The sequence below is a fragment of the Hyperoodon ampullatus genome (genome assembly GCF_949752795.1).
Source record: "Hyperoodon ampullatus genome assembly, chromosome: 9".
In the NCBI taxonomy this organism is placed as follows: Eukaryota; Metazoa; Chordata; class Mammalia; order Artiodactyla; family Ziphiidae; genus Hyperoodon; species Hyperoodon ampullatus.
Genome location: NC_136922.1, coordinates 27678096 through 27702009, shown reverse-complemented (window position 1 = coordinate 27702009; position 23914 = coordinate 27678096). Strand labels below are relative to the sequence as shown.

At 44.4% G+C, this 23914-nt stretch overlaps 1 pseudogene across 1 annotated transcript; it reads right to left on the bottom strand.

Moving 5' to 3' along the window:
• Nucleotides 1-19780: 19780 nt before the first annotated feature.
• Nucleotides 19781-20347, bottom strand: LOC307057840 (GTPase NRas-like; annotated as a pseudogene). The gene has a single exon. The product of its transcript is annotated as a GTPase NRas-like (transcript).
• Nucleotides 20348-23914: the final 3567 nt, after the last annotated feature.

Below are 23914 nucleotides of genomic sequence, written 5' to 3'. Positions count from 1 at the left end.
AATATTCACACCCATTGCAGGCCTGTAAATGACACCTGCCCTCAAAAACAATCCTGGGGTCGAAAATTAACCAAAAAATTCAAAAGAGGAGAACCTTCCAAGAAGACAATTGCAAGAGGTTAATTGTTCTCTCCGTTTTTTTTTTTATTCTTTACCAGAAATTTAAAAAGGCGTGGAAAAATGCTGAACATTAGGAATAATAAAAGTCATGCAAATCCAAATTACAAAAACCTATCAGCTCACACCAGTCAGAACGCCCATCAGCAAAAATTCTTCAAACAATAACTGCTGAAGGGGTTTTGGAGAAATGCCTGCACTTGGTTCAATGAGGACATGGTAAGAGCCAGTAATGAAAACAAAAAGGAGGTGCCTTGAAAAGGTAACTATTGAGCTACCATTCAATCAAGGATACCCACTGCTGGGCTTATCGCCTGAGGGGATGAGAATGCAAAAGACACAGGCTGGGCTTCACTGGTGGAACAGAGGTTGAGAGTCGCCCTGCCAATGCAGGGGACACGGGTTCATGCCCCGGTTTGGGAAGATCCCACATACAGCTGAGCAGCTGGTCCCATGAGCTATGGCTGCTGGGCCTGCACGTCCGAAGCCTGAGCTCTGCATGGGGAGGGGCCATGGCACTGAGAGGCCCAAGTACCAGAAAAAAATAAAAAGACACAGGCTGGCAATCCTGCACTCCAGCAATATTTACCATAGACAACATTTGGAAGCTACGAAAATGACCATCAACAGAGGAATGCACAAAGAAGAAGTCGTCCATGAACACAATGGAATAAGACTCCAATAAAAAAGAATATAAATTCAATTTAGAAAACAAACATAAGCAAGTGGACACCAACATTTCGGGGTTTATTCGGGCACATTCCACTCTAATATATAACCGTGCTACACCAGTGCCAGGAAGGTCTGTTTCCCTAGTTACCAGATTGGGAAAAGCAGAAATGCTGCAGCCCTCTGGCCGTTACCAGCAACAGCAGCTTTAAAACCTGTGCTAAGGATCACTTCTTATGTACCAGTACTGGAGGGCTGTAAATGAAACCTGCCCTCCAAATGTCTTGAGGGACGTAATGGCCAAAATATTTCTAAATGTCACACATACGTCACGAAAAGCATTTGTAAAGGTAAGCTGTACTCACAGATTGAAGAAAAAAAGGACATGCCAGAAAGCTCAATTTCAAGGGATGATGAGATGTATTCAAATCCAACCACAAATAGGTATCAGCTCACACTAGTCAGAATAAACATCAGCAAAAAAACTACAAACAATAAATGCTGAAGGTGTTGTGGAGAAGTGCATACCCTCAACTTTAAGTGGGACATAACCTGGTAAGAACCACTAAGGAGAACAGAATGGAGGTGCCTTTACAAGGTAAACATTTTGCTACCATATGATCCAGCAGGCCCACTCCTGGGCCTATAATCTAAGAAGACAGAATTGGAAAGACACAGGCAGGCACATGTGCACTGCCACGGTTTTACAGTAGCCAAGACATGGAAGCAACCAAAAAAGTCCATCAACAGATGAGTGGACAAAAATGAACTGGTACATGTACAGACAGAGTATTAGCCAAGGAAAAATGATCAAAATGCCATTTGCAGCACCGTAGATGAGTCTAGAGTTAATCAAGCGACTTGTATTAGGTCAGAAAGAAAAAGACACACATCATATGATATCACTTATAGGTGGTACCTAAAAATTGATACCAGTGAAGATATTTCCACAGAGAAGGGCAATCACAGGTTCATTAAGCAAAATTATGGTTCACCAATGGAAAGGTGTGAGGATTGGATACATTAGGATATTGTGGTTAACAGACATATACAAACACAGGTGACATATATAATCACCAAAGACCTACGGAATACCAAGAGAAGGCTACTCAACATTCTCTCATATCATACATGGGAATAGGATCCCAGGAAGAATAGACATATGTATATGTGTAAAAGAACCATATCTTGCACACGTAGAACAAGCCAAACATTGTAATCAAACTTGCTGTGATAATAAATAAAAATTAAATTAAAAAAACGAACAAGAAGTAGTGCGACAAACTTAAGGGGCTTTTCCCTGGCACATTCCATTCTAAATTACAGCTTAGAACACGACTGCCATTGAGGCTCTGTTTCCCTAGAAACGAGATTTGGTAAAGGAGAACTGCTGCCACCTTGTGGCCGTTTCACACAACAGCAGCTCTAATCCCAATGCTAAGGTCAGTTGATATTCAAAATAATTGCAGGCCTGTAAATGAAACCGGCCTTGACAACAAATCCTGGGGTCGTATATTGACCAAAAAATTCAAAAGACGTCCACATTTCAAAACGACAGTTTTTTTTTTTTTTTTTTTTTTTTGCGGTACGCGGGCCTCTCACTGTTGTGGCCTCTCCCGCTGCAGAGCACAGGCTCCAGACGTGCAGGCTCAGTGGCCATGGCTCACGGGCCCAGCCACTCCGCAGCATGTGGGATCTTCCCGGACCGGGGCACGAACCCGTGTCCCCTTCATCGGCAGGCGGAATCTCAACCACTGCGCCACCAGGGAAGCCCAAAAACGACAGTTTCAAGAGGCATATTTTAGACACATTTGTCTTCAGTTTTTTTTCCTTTCTTTTTTTGTTAAAAAAACCGGAATGGAAAAAGGCTGAACATCAGGAATTAATAAAGACATGCAAATCCAGTGTACAAAAACGTTCACCTGACAGTCCTCAGAATGATCATCAGCAAAAAAATGTCTACAAGGAATAAATGCTGCAGGCGTTTTAGAGAACAGCCTGCCCTTTAGCTGCTGGTGGGATGTAACCTGGTAACAGCCAGTAGCAAGAACAGAATGGACGTGCCTTTAAGCGTAAACATGGAGCTACCATGGGATCTGGTAGGCCCACTCATGGGCCTATCACATGAGTAGACCAGAAATAAAAAGACACAGGCTGGCAATCCTGCACTGCAGCAACATGTACCATAGCCAAGACCTGGAAGAAACCAAAATGTCCATCAACAGAAAAATGCAACAAGAAGAAGTCGTCCATGTACACAATGGAATGTTAGCCATGAAAAAGCATGGAACAGTGCCGTTGGCACCACCATACAAGGATCTAGAGATAAAATATCAAATATTTGCAAACGAATCAATGGACAAAATTTTAATCTCCAATCTATATAAACAGCTCATGCAGCTTAATATTAAGAAAAACAAACAACCCAATACAAAAATGGGTGGAAGATCTAAATAGAAATTTCTTCAAAGAACACACAGAGATGGCCAAAACATGCATGAAAAGCTGCTCAACATCACTAATTATTAGAGAAATGCAAATCTAAACTACAATGAGGTATCACCTCACACCTGTTAGAATTTGCATCATCAGAAAATCTACAAACAACAAATGCTGGGGAGGGTGTGGAAAAAAGGATCCCTCTTCCACTATTGGTGGGAATGTAAATTGATACAGTCACTATGGAGAACAGTATGGAGGTTCCTTTAAAAACTAAAAATAGAATTACTATATGATCCAGCAATCCCACTTCTGGGAATATACCCAGAGAAAACCATAAATCAAAAAAGACACATTCACCACAATGTCCATTGCAGCACTATTTACACTAGCCAGGTAATGGAAGCAACCTAAATGCCCACACACAGACGAATGGATAAAGATGTGGTACATATATAAAATGGAATATTTCTCAGCCATACAAAGGAATGAAACTGGGTGCTTTGTAGAGATGTCGATGGATCTAGAGACTGTCACACAGAGTGAAGTAAGTCAGAAAGGGAAAAACAAATATTGTATATTAATGCATATATGTGGAATCTAGAAAAATCGTACAGATGAACCGGTTTGCCGGGCAGAAATAGAGACACAGAGGTAGAGAACAAACGTATGGACACCAAGGGGGGAAAGCCATGGGGTGGTGGTGGTGGGATGAGTTGGGAGATTGGGCTTGACCTGTATACATGTATATGTATAAAATAGATGACTAATAATAACCTGCTGTATGAAAAAATAAATAAAACTAAATTTCAAAATTTTTTTAAATAAATAAAATTAAAAAATAAAACAGAAAAAGTTCTTCCCTTCACACAGAGGTATGTATATGAATGAATTATTTCCATGCTTATATCTATAAATACATAAAAGAGGAATAAAATCTACCTTGAACCAAACAAGAAAAGAAAAAAAAAAACCCAGAACCCACCAGTTATTGAGAGGAAAACCCTATTAGGGCACTTGCTCCAGTGGTAAACAATTCTGAAGTTGGTCAGATGTGGGGAATCATCTCCCATGCAGCCAGCAGCCCCCCTGCAAGGAGCGTCCTCATTGCAAAGCTGGGGCACCGTGCCAAGGCATCTGTGAGTAAACGTGAGCTGAGTCCCAGGCCAGCTGCTGCTGAACTGTTCCCACCCTTCCCAGGTAAAACACCTGAATATGTACAAGGACTTGAAAGCCTAGAGGAAGGGCCATGGAGCCACACCAGAGACAGCACGCAGGCCTACTTGGTGCCTGCAGGCCAACCAGGGTGGTCCTGGCCCCGGGCGCTCTTCTGGAAGCTTTCCATTTCCCTGCCTGGATACCCCTCCTGTCATGGCCCCCACTGCTTTTTTCCTTCCTCACCTCTGCCCGCAGAGAAATTCCAGCAGACGATATGGGTGACACATCCTCTTCTTTAGCAGGTGGCAGCCTGGCAACTCCTTCAGAAAGTCCAGCAGAGCCCCACTCACACCGGGCCACCCACAAAGCCGTGGCCCCTCACTCCCTCCCACCAGCACAGCCCCGAGATTCCTGATGGGGCAGAGAATATGGCGTCAGGCACAGCTGCAGGGGCTCTTGCTGCCTGGAGTGGTGTTTATATTGACCTGAAACCAGGCACACCTGGGGAGGGTTGGCCGGCAGGGTCAGGCTGCCCATGTCAGCCAATCCTCACACCTCAGGGGCTCACATTGCAGAAAATGGACCTCACTGAACCGGCCATGTCCAAGGAACAAGTGTGGGCTCCTGAAAGTCAGGATAGACAAGGGGCTGAAGCTCCGGCTTGTTTTCTAATCATTTTGTCTGGCCCATGAGTGGGAGACAACTTCAAGAAGACCCTCTGCTAATGAGAGGAACCCAGGAGTCAGGGAGAGGATTGGTGATGTGTGGAAACAGAGGCCTGGTGCCTGGCTGCAGTGGAAGTCTCTGGAAGACCAGGCAGAGGGCGGCCGCACAGAGTGATGCCCGGGTCACAGACCTGTCAGAGCTGCTGTTTGTTAGTTCAAGTCCTGCTCTGAGGTGCTCTGTGTCAGCTCTGAGTGACAGGTGATGTGGGGTGCTCTGCAATGAGGGCTATGTGCACGGTTCCTGTGTGCCCAGCCCTGCCGGGGTACCTGCCCAGGGGAGCTCCGTATCCTGGGAGTGGCCTGACCACAAGAGCACCATGGGCTGCTGGATAGTTGCGAAGGTGAGCTCCATAATCTGTGGGTGCCCTTACCATGAGAGCCCCATGGACTGCTTTGTTCCTGCCAAGGTGAGCCCCATTTCCTTTGAGGGACCTGACCACGAGAGCCCCATTGGCTGCTGGGTAGTTGCACAGGTGAACTCCATAACCTGGGAGTGGCCTGACCACGAGAGCCCCATGAGCTGTGAGGCGGTGGGGTGGGACCTGCCCAGGTGAGCTCCATATCCTGGGGTTGCCCTGACCATGAGAGCCCCATGGGCTGCTCGGTTCCTTGTAAAGGATGGCAGGACAGTCAGTGAATCCACTGAGGATATACATCCTGTAGTTCCTAATTCCTACACCCTTCTGGTCATCCTACCATCCACCAGGTCATGTTATTCTGTATTAGACTTCAATGATGTCTTCTTCTGTCTTTCATTAGTCCCAGAGTCACAAGAAATTTTGGCTTGTGATTAGCAGGACTCAACATACAACGAAGAAAATACTTCTGGGGCTGTCCTGCCCTAAGTGTTCAAGATCCCCCACACCATCTTTGGGGAAACGTTAGCTAAAGACCTAAAAGTTCTACCCCTGGAAAAGGGAACCCTCCTTCAATATGCAGATGACATTCTGATCGCCAGCTCTACTAAGGAGGGCTCTGAACTACATAGCCAATAAAGGAGAGCTCGTGTCCAAGAAAAAGGCTCAAATGTCACAGACTAAGGTGACCTGCCTGGGCTTCATTCTTATGGAAGGTCAGAGAAGCCCATCCCAGGAAAGGGAAGAAGCCATTTACAGCCTTACCCCTTCTAAAACTAGAAGACAGCTTATGGGTTCCTGGGGAGGCCAGGGTTTGCTGCATCTGGATCACTAACTACAGTTTAATAGCTGGGCCTCTATATGAAACTCTGAAAGGAAAAGATGATGATCCTTTTGAATAGAGTCCAGAAGCAGCCTTTCAAGAATGGAAAGAGCAGTCAATTCAGACCCTTGCCCTGGAACTCCCTAATTTAGCTAAACCCTTTGACCTTTACTTTCCTGGTTAAAGGTGAATCACCCTTGGAGTATTAGTGCAAAAACTAGGACCACTTGAAATGGAACAACACAAGAATGCACTCCAGGTAGGATAAACTACGGTAACCAAGGGCTTGGCCCATGCCCCATCTGGCCAGGATACTGGGGGTACCTAAAAACCTGGAAATCAGCAGCCCGCAAGGCCAGCTCCCTTCCAAGGGAAAAGGACCCCAAGTGGTGATCCTAACCACCCACCATGCCCTGAATTTGCAGGGGTTGCTCCATCTGCACACTGACCTCGAGTGAGGAGGCCCTCCAACTCCAACCTCCAGAGAGACAACCGTGGGTAATGGGCCCCCATGACGACTCATGTGACCATCACTTGACCTGGAGCTTCTCTCAGAAAACAACAAGAGTGTACTCCGAAAGAGCAGACTACTGCTTGAAGGACTTACTGCACCCAGAGGGGAGCTAATAAGCTTGGTGGGGGAACCGTATATTACGCTGTCACCATAGAAAAGCCTACAGACACCGCAGTGACGGTGGCCAATAAGACCGGCTGGACTCCTGGCTACTTCAAAAGGCCGTTGACTCAGTGGCCGTCATGATCCTGGATCACCACTGACTCTGGAATATCTGGGAGTTAAGAGGGCAGGGCTCTGACACCTAGTGCTGTTTGTACGTTAATTCAGGGGCCTAATTGAAGAAAGCGCAGACTACTGGTCAGAGCATCTAGGCTGGCAGAAACCGTCAGCCTAAGGTGGCTGAACAAATGTGGGGCAGGGTAAAGCCGCCCCCCCCCCAACGTCTCTGCGCATCTCTTTCCTGGACCCTTAAAGGTCATTGGAATCTATAACGCTACCAATGCTGGTGCTCAGGTGGACGAGCAGTGAAGCAGGAGGCCTGGGGACAATCAACCCCACCTGGAGGCTGCTGGGGAGGAGTTCTGTCCCTCCCCCCCGGGTATAAGGACACCCAACTCAGAAGGAAGCAGTTACAGAAGAGGGGTCTGCACCCTCAGCACCCCAAGAATGAGGAACGGGACAAAAGGCTGAGGAGGGTTTTGTCACCGGCAAAGCCCATTAAAAATTCCTGGGAGATAAAAATAGAATCTGGGCAATAAAATAAAATCTAACTTCTTTTTTCCTTTGTGCTTTTTCTAATTTCACTTGCTCCTAGGTTTCCACATGCAGAGGTCCCACACCAAGCACTTCAGACCCGATTTCCTAGTGCAGAGTGGCTGGGCCAACACCTCAGCTCGCGGTGCCCCATGCAGACTCCGCAACAGAGAGCCTCAGCTGCAGCCAACACGACCCTCGAGAGCTCCGACCCCTCCCTCCCGCTGATGCTGCCAGGATCCCTACACAGCAGACCCGCCCACAGTCCACGGGGGAGCACAAGCTCTCACCTCTCCATTCTCTGATCAAAATATAAAATTTCCTTTGCTTCTGAACCAAACTCAGTCTCGATCTGTTGGCTCCAATGACACTGGGCAGGGGGACCCATGTTGGGGCCCACTCTGGAGGATCAGTAACAGAAATGGAGAACATTGTAACTTCAATGAACAGATGTGTGAGCCAAACTGTAATTAACGTAGAGCAGTGTATAAGGCTCGGGTAAAATAAGATGTTTCTAACACTTCCATTTGATATTTCCATCACTTTATTATAAGCAAGGTCAGTAGAGGGGTTTGTCTTATTTGTCAGGTCAATATTAGAGAAATGATGAGATTTCTTTCCAAGGATGTACATCTAATAATCTTGGCTGAAGCTTCAATCTTGTTTTGAATGCTTTTCCATTGAAAATGATACCTCTCCTTCAGCTCCCCCATTTCTGAGAAGTATAAAATCTTATAATTTATTATTAGCAAAAGGGAAAGGTGGGAGGAGGGATAAATTAACACTTTGGGATTAACACATACACACTGCTATGTATAAAATAAATCATCAACAAGGAACTATTGTATAGCACTGGGAACTACACTCGATATTTTGCAATAACCTATAAGGGAAAAATAATCTGAAAAACAATAGATATTTTTATCGAAATCATCTATCAATGACAGATAAAATGTAACCTAAGGGAAGCTGATGGTGAGCTCTTCTCACCTTGAAGACTTCAATCCTCTAAAGTTCGGACTGTGCCTACTTCTCAAGGCCCTTAATGAACATACGTGTAGCCGTAGCTTAATAATTCCCCAGTTTGGGGTTCGGGGAGACACTGATTTGGAAAAATCCCTGGTGTTCCCCTTACTTGCATGGGACCCTTACTACTGCTAAAACATGCCTGTTACACCCAGAGGATGGTACACCATTTGATCGGGAAGAGTTTGGAAAAGGCATCTCATCTCCTCATCTCCTGGTGCTTGGGTTCACCCCTCCAGCGTCTTTCCTAACAATCTCCCCAATTGGTGATGTCAGCACCGTCAACATCCTGTTACACACAGTTTGGAATTTGTCCAGAGGATGAAGCAGAAGGATAAGAAACAATGAGAGACAAGTTGTAGGAGTTCGGATAGCCACATGTCACTCTAATTTCCAATCAGGAAGACGAATTGGCCAAAGGCTAGGATTGCCCACGGAAACAGAATAGGGCTTGAGGAAATCCCACTGTTTTGTGGCCAGTTCCTAAAAACACAAGTTGAAAAATTGAACTCAGGGGCACTAAAATTCACGAAACTGCAGAGATGAAAATATCTATCATCGAAAAATGTCTTGAGGTAAGTCATCGAAAAGGACTTTTAAGCAAGAGAGAATGACAGGAAATGGGTTTGAAGAGGTAGAAAGGACTCGCCATTAAAGCACAAGAAAAGGGGCTGAACATAGGCAACGATGGAGTTGGCCAAAAAGGGGGTATGTGTTTCTTCTGAATATATTCAAGTAAAGGGCATACACCCTTTTTAGCCAACCAAACAGGTGGACACTGGAAATCAATACTACAAAAGGTATCACTTTGCATCAGTCAGAAGAGCCATCCTCATAAAGTGTAAACACGAGAAATGCAGGACTGGGCGAGGAGAAATGGGAGCCCTGTGAGGCTGATAGTGGAAATGTAAATTTCCAGCAGCCACTCTGGAGAAGTGTATTGTGTTTACTAACACATCTAAAAAATGAGTTACAGAGCATAGGCACTTGCACTCATGGACATATATCTTGGGAAAAACAAAAATCGACAGGACAAGGCACCCCAACATTTACTGCCTCTCTGTTTAAAAGAACCTCGACTTGGATATAACCTAAATGTCCCTGAAGGAAAAAATGGATAAAAGAGATGTGGTACTTATGTAGAGTGGAATATTACTCAGCCTGGAAATCAATGAAATAAGGCCAGTTGCAACAACTCTGGAGGAGTTACGTACGATCATTCTAAGTGACATAAGTCAGAAAGAAAAAGACACATATCATAAGATATCACTTAAAGGTGGAATAAAAAATGGCTACACATGAAATAAATTACAAAACAGAAACATAGTCAAATATGTAGAACACACACATAAGGCTGCTAAATGGGAAAGGTGGGGAGGGGTGAGGCAGTATCCAGGAGGTGGAAATTAGCAAAGATACCGTTCCAAATACCAACTTGATAATCAACAAGGCCTACAAGGTACCACAAAGAACTGCACTCAGCACACTCAAGTCACCGAAAAAGAATATATATGACTGGTGAGAATTTGAAAAAGAATTTACTGATGTCTCTCTGTACGTGAATCAAGTGGATGTACAGCAATAAGGAGCAGAGCTTTGAAAATCACCTGTAACCAATATAATAATAAATTAAAAAAAAATAAAAGACAGTGAGACAGAGAAAAATTCTTACAACTTTTGCTCAGGGGCTGTGATGCAACATAAATTGAACACATCTAGACCCACATCAGGATGAGACATAAGGCTGGAAACTGTTTGCGCTAAGAGAATTAGTGAGGATGGGTGAGGAAATGCAGACCCTTTAAAGTAATGCTACCTGGTACCCATGCCATAGGTCCCAAATATGAAGGTTCAAGGGAATCTTCTTACAGCTAAAATATGCATGGGAAACCCCGAGTACTGTACACCATGTGATCAGGAAAGGTGTCTAAAATGCACCTCACTTTTCATCTCCTGGTGCTCGGGTTCTCCATTCCAACCACTTTAATAACAATCTCCCCACTTGGAAAATCAGTGCCTTTAACCTCCTGTTTTGCACAGTTTGCAATTTGTGCGGAGGGTGAACGGGAAGAAGGGGAACCACAGAGTGACTAGCTGTAGGCATTTGGACAGGCACATCTCCCTCTAATTTCCAATCAGGAAGAAGAATCAACCAAAGGCTCAGCCTGCCACCCCAGAACCAGAATAGGGCCTGAAGCAAAACAGCAGTTTTGCGGACAGGTCACAGAAAAGCGAGTTGAAAAAATGGAGCTCAGGGGCAGTGAAATTCACAAACCTGCAGAGTTACAAATTACAACTAATGTCCAAAAATATATTGATATAAGGCAACGAAGAGAAAAAACAGAATGTTAAAAAGATGCTGACTTTTCTCCATTGTATAGTCTTGACTTCTTTGTCATAGATTAGTTGACCATAGGTGTGTAGGTTTATCTCTGGGCTTTTCTTTTTCTTCCTTTTACACCTTTATTGGAGTATAATTGCTTTACAATGGTGTGTTAGTGTCTGCTGTATAACAAAGTGAATCAGCTATACATATACATATGTCCCCATATCCCCTCCCTCTTGCGTCTCCCTCCCACCCTCCCTATCCCACCCCTCTAGGTGGTCACAAAACACGGAGCTGATCTCCCTGTGCTATGCAGCTGCTTCCCACTAGCTATCTATTTTACATTAGGTAGTGTATATATGTCCATGCCATTCTCTCACTTTGTCCCAGCTTACCCTTCCCCCACCCCTTGTCCTCAAGTCCATTCTCTAGTAGGGTGTGGCTTTTAGGTGCTAGCTTGCAATACTGTTGGCTGAGCCATGGCTATGAAGTAGAATTCTTGACATCCTTGTCTGTTTATGGAAACAGAAACACCTCTCATTTACTCCAAGGCTCTGATGGTTTGGACTATGAAATAATCTGTATATTTTTCAAGATTAAACTTGAATTTAAAGAAAATTATGCAGGCATTAAGAAAATTTGTTTTTTTAGCCAAAATATACATGTTGTGTCTAAGGAAAAGAAAGTTTGCAATCTGGAGCCTCAGCAACAGCCAGGTGGGATGGGGGATGGGTGACAACCAGCTGAACACAAAAGACTCGGGCCCCTCCCTGGTCCTGTCCAAGCAGCATCACCTTTTATGAATTCATACATGGGAGTTCCGGGCAAGATTTCACTTGAGAATATATTTTTCTGCTACGAAAAAGGTTTTAAACAATTAGACTAGTTTGTTATTACACAAGCTGTAAACCCTAAAACAATGAATAATATGCTTTTCTGCTCCTTCCTTCTGCTGTATATGCCTGCACATAGATACCACATTCACCACCTTTTAAATGTTTTACTTACAGCAATCTGTACCTTTTTCTATCTTGAGAAAAAATATTCAAGCATACAAAGTTTTATTTCTTCCAGAGCACAACAGAAGCGTCAGTGTCTTTGATTGTTTGTAAAAAGCAAACAAACAAACATTGTGTTTGTCTAATAGTATTGCTGGGACCTTTCAAGGATTTGAGAAAAATGAAGATACATATCTTTTCTCTATAAAAATCCATATATCTTTTGCTGTTAGCATCTTCTATGAGGAATAACTAAATACCATTTTGTAAGCACAGGCATTGGGTCCCAGGCACATAGACACCCAGATTGGATGGAGGGCATCACTGTGTGTTTTTCTCCCTTGTTCCCCGAGAAAACATCCCTCCCAGGTCACCGATGGGGTGTGCTAGTGTCTGGGCTGCACGGCTGGGAAAACCAATTATCTTTCCCCTTCATCACGAGGCTGGTCCCAGGGCACCAGGGGACGTGGTGATGACAGTGGTTGCTGCTTGCAGCTGGAGGTGGCAGGGCCTGCCTTTCAGGGTTTCTCTCTTCCAGGACATTGACCCTCACCCTGGACCTTGGCCAAATCCATCTCATCCTTTAGTTCTCCCACACATGATAATCATGCTGTAATTGTAAGACTTCCTCCCCTCATGGCTTCCTTTCCTCATTCATGCTGAACTTTCTTTCTTTTTTTTTTCTTTTTTTTTTTTTTTTTTTTTTTTTTTTTGCGGTACGCGGGCCTCTCACTGCTGTGGCCTCTCCCATTGCGGAGCACAGGCTCCGGACGTGCAGGCTCAGCAGCCATGGCTCACAGGCCCAGCCGCTCCACGGGATGTGGGATCTTCCCGGACCGGGGCACGAACCCGTGTCCCCTGCATCGGCAGGCAGACTCTCAACCACTGTGCCACCAGGGAAGCCCAGAACTTTCTTTTTTTTTGATTGAAGTATAGTTGATTTACAATATTGTGATAATTTCAGGTATACAGCATAGTGATTCAGTATTTTTTCAGATTATACTCCATTATACGTTATTGCAAGATAATGGCTGTAATTCCCTGTGCTGTACAATAAATACTTGTTGCTTACCTATTTATACCTAGGAGCTTGTATCTGTTGATCCTACACCCTTAACTTGTCCCCCCCTCCCATCCCTCTCCCCTTTGGTGATGTGACCTGGTATTCATCCCCTCCTTGTGGCCTCTGAGCTGACAGCTCTCCTGGAAAAAATGTCACCTTTCCTCCGTCCCTTCTGTCCTTTCCAGAAACCTGTAACCAGGAGGGAAGAGCTCCAAAGGTGAGTTAGGGCCTCAGTAATGCCGGGACCTCACCCTGCCCCATGTCAAGGACACAGGGACTGTGCTTGCCTTGAGCTCCTTAGCATTTACAGACATGCACATTAACTCACGGAGAAATAGGCACTGTTTTGCTTACCATTTAGGCAAATACAGTGAGTAAACAGTGGGTCTAACTCAAGTAAAGAATGACCTTTCCTCTTATTTTAAACATGTCGGTTTTGAAATCTCCCTCCTTGTGGTGGCTAGACATCAATGACCCCATGATGGAGAGTGCCAGGGTCACCTGACACAGCCCCTGATGGGAAAAGCCAGTCTGCATTAGAACACTTGACTCTGTAGCCTAATAGTCTTTTTTTTTATTTTTTTAAATTAATTTTATTTATTTATTTTTGGCTTCTTTGGGTCTTCATTGCTGCATGTGGGCTTTCTCTAGTTACGGCCAGCGGGAGCTACTCGTCGTTGCAGTGCATGGGCTTCTCACTGTGGTGGCTTCTCTTGTTGTGGAGCATGGGCTCTAGGCGCATGGGCTTCAGTAGTTGTGCCACATGGACCTCAGTAGTTGCAGCTCACAAGCTTAGTTGCTCCACGGCATGTGGGATCCTCCTGGACCAGTGCTCAAACCCGTGTCCCCTGCATTGGCAGGCGAGTTCTTAACCACTGAACCACCAGGGAAGCCCTGTAGCTTAATATTCTTCATTATTTTATCAGATTTGCTTCAAATAGGAAAATATTGCTTTCTACTACCCTCTAGTGATGGATGGTCGCAAACACGACCACCAAAGCATGTCCTGATCTTGATTTATATTAAAAGTCCCATTGTTTTACTCTGCATTTAAAGGCAATGCATCTTGTGATTGATATAGAGTGTATCTGGACCTCTCTTTTAAAATTCAGGAGTATTTATCTAAACGCCCATCTCACACCTCCCGTTACCCCCAGGAACCTGCTCTTCTCCCGAGAGGGTTCCCATATGCTACTGCTGGTAGCTCCAGACTAAAGTCAGTCCTGTCCCCTTTCCCCTCATATCCTTCCAGAAATCCTTCATCTCACGCAGAATAAAAGCCCACGTCCTTGCAATGCTTTTCAGCCCTCAGCACCACCTTCCAGCCCTTTCTCTGGCATCATCTCTCACCTGGCTCACCTTATCCACAGTTGTGCTGTGAATGTTTTACACCTCGCTCCCCAGGTGGGGGGTGGGGACCCCAGCTACCAAGGCGTGTCAGTTTGCACACAGAATTCCTAAAACATTTACTGACGGTCTCTCACTGGCTGCTGCACGCAGACTGCAGCCCGTGACTGTCACCTACTCCAGGAACTCAGCTTGGCCACCGGGGTCCTCCCTCTTCCCTGAAAGCAGCAGGGGTACTCTCACCTCCTGCCTTTGCATGGCTAGTCCTTCTGCAATTCTATGGCGTGTTCCTGTTCTTTTTTTCCAGCTGCCTTATCAGAGAGATCTTCTCTTGCTAGCATATTTAAAATTGCCCTTTAATCTCCTTCCCCAGTTTTACTTTTTGCTTGGTATTTATCATCATCTGATATATTATTAATACATTTACTAATCCTTATGGGCTGTGTCCACCTTCCCCTCAAATTCATATGTTGAAGTCAGAAGGTATATGGAGATAGGGTCTTTACAGAGATGATTTGGTTAAAAATCAGGTCTCAAGGCTGGGTCCTAATCCAATATGACTGGTGTCCTTATAAGAAGGGGACATTTGACACACACAGTGGGCACAGGGAGAGGATGGCCAGCTGTAAGCTGAGGAGAGAGGCCTCAGGAGAAACCAGCCCTGCCCATACGTTGACTTCTGACTTTTGGTGTCCAGAATTCTGAGACAATCAATTTCGGTTGTTTAAGCCTCCCACTCTGTGACGCTTTGTTATGCCAGCACTAGCAAACTAATACACTTATTTATTGTTTTTCTCTCCCTCGTAAAATGTAAGCTCAAAGAGGGCAGAGACTGAGTTTCTTTAGATCAGCACAGTATCCCCAGTGCTTAGAGCTGGCTGAGATGACAATAAATACTCCATCAGGGGGGGGGGTAAGTTAAAATATCTTCAGATTGTTTGATTTTCATCTCTTTGGCAGATGGAGAGAGTTCCTGTCTCTTACATGATTATTCAACTTTGCTTTCTTTAGCTGTTTTTTCTCCAGGAGTCATATCTCATTTGTCAAAGGGGGATCAGGACCGGGTCCTTAGGGCAAATCTACCCGTGTCCTCCCCTGGGTTAACGGTCTTCCAGGTCAAAGGCCCAGTGAGGGTGGCCACCAGCATCCGAGCATGAAAACCCTGGAGGGCAACATGGATGCTGGGTTCCCTCCCGGTCACAGAAGCGTGTGGTTCTGGGTCCCAGGAGAGAGGAAGCACCTAATGTTCCCATGATAGTGAAGCCACACTAATCACCAGTGGAGTGGAGGATAAGCAATAGCAAACAATGAACAAATAGACCGTGAGAGACTTTCAATCTATTTTGGATGACACAATAAGCAAGTCATAAATAATACAACTAAACCTGTGTGAAAACACGATCAGTCTTAACCTCAGTCCTTCCCTGACTCCACAAAAACACAGACGTTCCATGTTTGGTCAGGAGGTGGTTTCAGTAGTTTGTGTATTTGAGTAGAAGTCGTTCTACCACCTTGGTATTGATGACGGGAAGATTCCTAAGCACCAGCAGTTTATTTCTCACCCTCTTTCCCGGCCCAGCCCCCTGAGGCTGCCGGGACATCCTCAGCTACACTCAGCGAGACTTCAGGGTGCCCCCATCCCCTTCTGTGCACTGCAGGGCAGGGTTGTGGGCTGAACACTTGATTTTCTTTTGCCTCTTTATCACTCCTACGACCGTGCATTCTCCACTTTCTCTTCTCTTTTCTGAACTTCCCATTTTCCAGTCTCCAAAATCTATCCCCCTCCCCAATTATCCCCAATTACAATGGCCATTTTGCAGCCACTGGAGCCTGGAGCCTCCGGTAAATCTGGGTCCCTACTCTTTTTTTCTTTAATTTATTTTATTGAAGTATAGTTGATTTATAATGTTGTGTTAATTACTACTGTACAGCAAAGTGAGTCAGTTATACATACATACATACATATATATATATATATATATATATATATATATATATATATACACAAATATATTCTTTTTCATATTCTTTTCCATTATGGTTTATCACAGAATATTGACTATAGTAAGACCTTGTTGTCCATCCATTCTATATGTAACAGTTTGCACCTGCTACTACCAAACTCCCACTGCATCCCCCCCCACCTCCTCTCCCCCTTGGCAACCAGAAGTCTGTTCTCTGTGTCTGTGAGTCTGTTTCTTTTTTGTAGATAAGTTCATTTGTGTCATTTTTTTTAGATTCCACATGTAAGTGATATCATATGATATTTGTCTTTGTCCGACTTACTTCACTTCGTATGATCATCTCTAGGTCCATCCATGTTGCTGCAAATGGCATGATTTCATTCCTTTTTATGGTTGAGTAATATTCCATCAGGTATATGTATCACCTTTTCTTTATCCACTCCTCTGTGGATGCAGGTCCCTACTCTGAACAAAACAATGAATACCCTTTGCAACCTCACCACAGGAGACACCTTAGCTAGACCCATGGTTTTAACTATTATAACATTATTTACTCTATAGAGACACGACTTGTGGTAGAACACCCATCCACTCATGTGTATGAAACTTCTTTCTATTAGCTCTTTCCTACCACTCGAGGGTGTTTTGATGAAAGCCTGCTTTCTGTTTTAAGGTTTGTGGGATTCACTGGCAAAATAATCACTCATCTCACACAAATAAACAGTTTTAATCAAATCTTTAATAGAAGGTGATTTAACTTAATTTCAACATACAATCATTAAAAGGAAAGGAATAAGAATATTAATAGAGTATATAAATTTCAATATACAATTATTAGAGGGAAAGGAATAAGAATATTAACAGAATATATAACAGAACATACATCACCAAGTTGGGCCGACACCTACTTCCAGATCCAAGGAATAGCTGGAAGTCCCTTGAAGAGCAATCTGGAGTCCCATTTGGGAAGGTCTCAGGCGGTGCATCCACCCCGCAGGTGACACTTCAGAGTGCCACCCAAAGAAGTCCTGCTTTTAATGCCAAGCTGCAAACTGATAATCATCAGCTTGTGTGCAAATATGCAGCTCTGGCTATTATTGTAAATGCTTTGATATTTTAGTTGTAAGTCTCAGAATGTTGGCTGATCCCCGGGAACTGGCCAGATTCCCAAGGCCCAGGAAGCTTCATGACTTACTCCCTTCTTTATCTTTTGGTTCCCAAGACTACCTTGCACCGTTTCTGCTGAACTGAATGTAGTCTAGCAGTTTGGCATGTAGCTCTTTCAGGGTCTTTGTTTAGTCAAAGGCCTATTGTTGCCTTTGAAGTCTGAACAAGACTATTTTACTAGCTTCCTCAGCAAAGGGTTAGCATTGTGAGGCCTTCTTTGACCAGTTGACCTACATTAGTTTCCCCTGGTCACTGCCCATTATTGTGCCCTGCTTCTATTCTATCTCCATCCAGCACTGAGCTGTACCCAACAGTTAATTCAACTCTGAACACCCCCTTCGTTCACTCTGTAATCAGTCTTCTATAATAAGTTGAATCATTCGTACAAATGAGATTTCTTTAAAACTCTTAAAACAACTGTCACAAACAACCTCTATTTTTTCCTATATTTTTAAATAGCTGATGTAGCTTCTAAGTCTCTTGATAATTTGCATCTTCCTCTGTTCTTCCATAGAAGTCCATGCAGACCTCCCCATGGTGTGAGGAAATGGAATTTCTTGTTAGGAGCTGGAGGTCATTCTCTGTGTTCTGCTTTTCCACAGGGTGATGGAGACTCCTGCTTCTCACCGAATATCCACATATTCCTCCATGCCCCCCAGATCCTGGGCAGTCAGGCAGGGCCATGTGACTAGTTGTGGCCAGTGGGCTGTTACCAGAATAGTGTGTCTTTTTCAGGTCAAATCCTTTAAGAGATGGTGTGTTTCTTCCTGGATCCATCTTCCTCTCAGCTGGTGACTTCAGAGGCTATGTGTTGAAAATTGATGGTCAGTGGTGTGCTGGTAAATGTTGAACAACCAGCCCTCTGGTGAACACAATCAAAATGATTGGTGACATTTGCTAATTTCATGGTGTCAACACTCCCAGCAAGGCCAGTTTCAAGCTACTCATGAGCTGTCTCTGAATATGGAGTTGGGAGGAGATGCTAATAGTTGGCTTCTGTAAGTTGGTGCGAGCTAGCTCCTGTGAGGCACTGGGGATGGAGAGGCTGCCTGTATGCTGAGTCACCACAGAGAACAACAGGGACGACTGGATTAATGTCTAACAGCAGATGTTCCATCAGTGAGAGACATGCTGTGTCTGAGCCACACATTTTGTTTGTTGTTGAAGAACAAACCTAGCCGATGGACTAATATCCCAATGCTGAGAACTAGACTTGTGATCGTCTGTGCCCCTCCAGTCGGTGGACCAGACAATATAGACATCACATTCTGTGTTCTTAAAGTTCCAATGTTATGGTCTAGTGTAAAACTACAAACACTTTTTGAGTAAGTTATTTTTTCCCTTCTGCACTTATAAAGGGATCAACATTACTCTCTCTATTTTTTTTTTTTGTTGTTGTTGTTGTGGTACACAGGCCTCTCACTGTTGTGGCCTCTCCCATTGTGGAGCACAGGATCCAGAAGTGCAGGCTCAGCGGCCATGGCTCACAGGCCCAGCCACTCTGCGGCATGTGGGATCTTCCCAGACTGGGGCACGAACCCGTGTCCCCTGCATCAGCAGGAGGACTCTGAACCACTGCACCACCAGGGGAGCCCTCAAAAAGGATTTTAAAGATGGACACGTTCTTCTTCAATGGAGAGTATTGACATATATTGGAAATGAACACAATTTTCCCTGTGTTAAAAGCGCTACTAAACAAGTTTTGAACTTTGAGAAACATGAAAGGTGAGTCATTTTTTCTTCCAGAATTAACTTTTATTTTTATTTCTGAATACAGAGCAGATGCCAGTTTATAGAATATAGCTGATAACATTAAAAACAAACCAAATAGCAACATTAACTATATTCTCAGCAAAACAGTAATTTATGACATTTCTCCAAAAACCAACATAGTTCCAAGTTCAACAGTAAAAAGGAAAAAAAAAATCACCAGCAATTGCTACTTCAGAGCTCAAGACATTGTTTTCTACAGAATTTCATGTTTCTACAGTTTGGTTCTCTGTTTCAGAGCATTAATTGCTTTTCAGGTGAAAAACCTGGGGTGGCGGAGGATTGTTTGTGTGTGCTCGGGGAGAACCCACGGTAGAGAAATACTGGGAGAAACAAGAGGTTCATTTCTCTGGTCAGACAACAAAGTGAGGAGGTAGTTACTCTGAGAACTTCTCAAATAGAGGATATTATACTGATCTACTGAGAGTTGGGGAAATTGCAGGAGCTTCTTTGTGAGACTGAAGATAGTAACAGGAATACTTCTCCAGGGAAGTCAGGACCAAGGTGTCAGTGCAGCTTGATGGTAGCTCTTTTCTGATGCTAGAACTTTAAAAGTATCTTGTTACATCACCACACATGGCAATCCCATACAACCTTGAGTCCCATCATAACTGCTGTTGAGTTTTTTCATTCGGTACTGACATATTTCTCTTACCAGTGTGTAAAAGGCATCTTCAACACCCTGTCTGGTCTTGGCTGAGGTTTCAATGAATGGAATTCCATAACTCTTGGCCAGTTCATGGGCTTGTTTTGTGTCAACTGTCCTTGTTGGCAAATCACACGTTTCCTACTAGCACCATAGGTACATCATCTGAGTCTTTTACACGCTTAATCTGTTCCCTGTAGAGGTTAATATCTGAAAATGATTTGCTATTATTGATGGCAAATACACAAAGGAAGCCTTCACCTGTCCTCATGTATTGGTCTCTCATGGCACTGTACTCCTCTTGTGCAGCTGTATCCAGTATGTCCAACAGACAGGTTTCACCATCTATAACCACCTGTTTTTGGTAAGAATCCTCTATGGTGGATCATATTCATCTACAAAGTGGTTCTGGATCAGCTGGATTGTCAGTGTGCTTTTCCCAACACCACCTGCTCCAACCACCACCAGTTTGTACTCAGTCATTTCACACCAGCAAGAACCTCAAGTTCCACTGCCTCTGCTTCAGACAGATTTGGACCACAACCGGGAAAAATGTTGGAGACCCCGGAACCACCATGAACAGCCTCCCAGAATTAGCTTTTAAGAACAATCTCATTTGTGGTCCTGATTTCTAAGAATTTGCGATGCTGTCTTAATTCTAAGAATGTACTACAAGCCAGAACAAAATATCAAGGCAATTTAGTGGTTTAAACACAAGGATGTAAATTCTGTGTCAAAGGAAAACAACTTATAAATTCTGAATATGGTAACATTATCAATTTTATACCGTTTACACAAGAATATAATGTTCATTAAAACTGTTTTTTTGTTGTTGTTTGTTTTTTGCAAGTGGTACCAACAAGATGTTCCCTCTTTAGCCCTGGCATGAACATCTGAGCTGTCTGCTGTTTTTGAAAAGCTCATTTAAGCTCCCATGTCTGTAGATTCCATCGCCTGCTAACACATAGGATTGCAGACACTGTCTGGGGGTATGGCAGGGTGGTGCAAAGGAAGAAGGGTTAGAGATGAGGAATCTGCAAGGAATTTGCCTGGTGAGAAACTTGGCTCCCACAGTGGTACTTTGTTCTCTCCACTTTTAGCCAACCTACTCATCAGCCAGAAGCTGGTCATCATGCAGGACGCCTGATTCTATGTGGGCTCACACATATTTACTAAATTTCACTGTCCTGGGGTCTCTGTGGGACACAGAGATGGAGGTGGAATGGATGGACAGGAAATCAACTTCTTATTACGCATACCTTCTGCTACACATTTTGTGTGTTTTCTCATTGAAGGCTTTGTACTTGTTCCCTTATCTTTCCCAGTTTACAGGTGAAGAAACAGAGGCTTGGAGAATTTAAGTACCTTGCTGAAGGTCAAACAAATCTGGGAGGATTCAGGACTTGAGCCATGTCTATCTGAATTCAAAGTTTCAAGTCTTAGAGGAGGGAGAAAAAATGAGACAGAAGAAAGCTGTCGCAGAGAATAGAAGATTTCAAGAGCATGTGAGGTGTGAAGAACCTCATGCGTTTCAGGGAAGTGTTGGTGGACCTTGTGTGATGTGACAGGCCGGTCAGAAAGATCAGGACTGGAAGGCACTCCTGGCCACTGAAGACCCTTGAAAGAGCAGTTATGGGGTCTCCATCAGAGGGTTGGATGGAAGCCAGACACCAAAGGGTTAAGGAGGGAGCAGACAGAAGTAGCTGCTCGGAGGGTATTTCTCGTAACTTATTCACGCTGACAGTGAAGAGGAGATATTTTCTCCTTAGGATGCAAAAATGTTGATAAGTTTGTGTGTCATGAGGAAGAGCCAACAGGAAGGGGAAAGAGGAGACAGAGGGAAGTGCAGTGTCCCATCCAGGAGGGGTTGATGGCCGGAACCAGCCCTCATCACCCTAGAGTCATCAGGAGGTGGTTGAAGTCCTGCCCTGCGCCCGCCCCAGGAGGGCAAGTCAGGGCTGGGGAGGCCGTGCACGTCTTCACTGCAAATCCTATAGCGTCCCGCTCCTTGCCAGCTGGGGACAGGCCCAGCCCCCTAGATGCAAAGGGGGAGAAAAATGTAGTCTAGGTGAGGCCCAGGAGGAGGAATCAGGTTTGCGGGGTCAGCCTGCCAAGGCAGAGATGGGCAGAGCTTAGGGCAGGGTGGGCAGCAGAAGGACAGAGAGATGGCAGGTTGCTGGGGTGAGTGGTGTTGAAGGCAGCTGATAGGAGCCTGCGGGGAGGAGGTGGGTGCAGTGTGCTGGCCGGCAGGGGCTGGCCTCACAAGAAGCCCCTTCTAGGGCTGAAGAAAAGGGATAGTAGATAAAATGATCAAGACCCTTTAAGGGAGAAAGCAGGGATTTGGAGCCCTAACAAAGGAGGTTATTTTATTATAATAGTCGCAGCATACTTTGCACGTGAAAAATACGACGTACAGAGGAAGAAGTGGAGCAAAGTATGTATAAGGATGGTAATACCTCGTGGGAAAAATACAACATGGTTGGAAGCTGAAGTTAAGAAGTGCCTGGGGCCCTTCTGCGGGCTGTGTGGTTTAGAAAGATCTGTTCCTACACAGCCTGGGCTTTCTTATTGTCGGGGGGTTGGGGCTGCAGATGTGTCCCCAGCCCGGTGTCAGGCCTCAGGACCCCTGGCAGGAGGAGCCTCCTGGGGCTCCGTTTCCTCATCTGTGAGGTGGACGCTGACCTCCCTCCCAGTCTGCAGGTACCATGAGACGCCACCCCGTTGTTGGTCCTTGCCTAGGAGAGACCAGGAAATCCGGCCAACTTCCCAGAGGAATCCACATCATCACGAGCTGCAGTGAAAATCACAGTGAGAGAGGTTTTCCACAAGGGCAGAAGAAAACTCTGATCTTTGTAAAGATTTCTGCCCTAAACCCGACATATTCCATTTGTCTACCCGTGAATCTGTTTGTTCCTTGTCTTCGTTAATGAACTGTCAGACTTGGAAGGGTTTGATGAGGGCCAGCGGTCCTCACTGATCCCTGTTCGTTCAAATGATTATTTGACTTGATGTTGTATATTTAATTAGGGAGATCTTTAATATGTGCATCTTGTCAGCCTAAGGAATCAAAGTAATTTCAACATTATTGACTGTGTTAAGGTAAACTCATCGCTTGCTGCAAGCAATTAGGGTTTTTATCCATCAGTGACAGGGGACTTGTGCTGAGATGTGTCTCCCCCAGGGCTTTAGATGAACAAGCTAGTTTGAATGGACTTCAGTTTCAACAGACTTGCTCTCTAAGAAGGCTTGGGCAAGATGATTCCAATATGTAATACATCATCATCTGATGGATTTTATAAGTAGAAGAATATAAGAACCTCGTTCCTGTGTGTTATTGTTACATGTCTAAGCACCTAGGGAAATCATCTCTTTTATTTTATTTTTACATCTTTATTGGAGTATAATTGCTTTACAATGGTGTGTTAGTTTCTGCTTTATAACAAAGTGAATCAGTTATACATATACATATGTTCCCATACCTCTTCCCTCTTGCATCTCCCTCCCTCCCTCCCACCCTCCCTATCCCACCCCTCTAGGTGGTCACAGAGCACCAAGCTGATCTCCCTGTGCTATGCGGCTGCTTCCCAATAGCTATCTATTTTACATTTGGTAGTGTATATATGTCCATGCCACTTTCTCACTTCATCCCAGCTTACCCTTCCCCCCTCCCCGTGTCCTCAAGTCCATTCTCTAGTAAGTCTGGGTCTTTATTCCTGCCTTACCCCTAGGTTCTTCATGACATTTTCCCCTTAGATTCCATATATATGTGTTAGCATACAGTATTTCTTTTTCTCTTTCTGACTAACCACTCTGTATGACAGATTCTAGGTCCATCCACCTCACTACTAATAACTCAGTTTCATTCCTTTTTATGGCTGAATAATATTCCATTGTATATATGTGCCACATCTTCTTTATCCATTCATCTGTTGATGGACACTTATGTTACTTCCATGTCCTGGCTGTTGTGAATAGTGTTGCAATGAACATTGTGGTACATGACTCTTTTTGAATTATGGTTTTCTCAGGGTATATGCCCAGTAGTGGGAT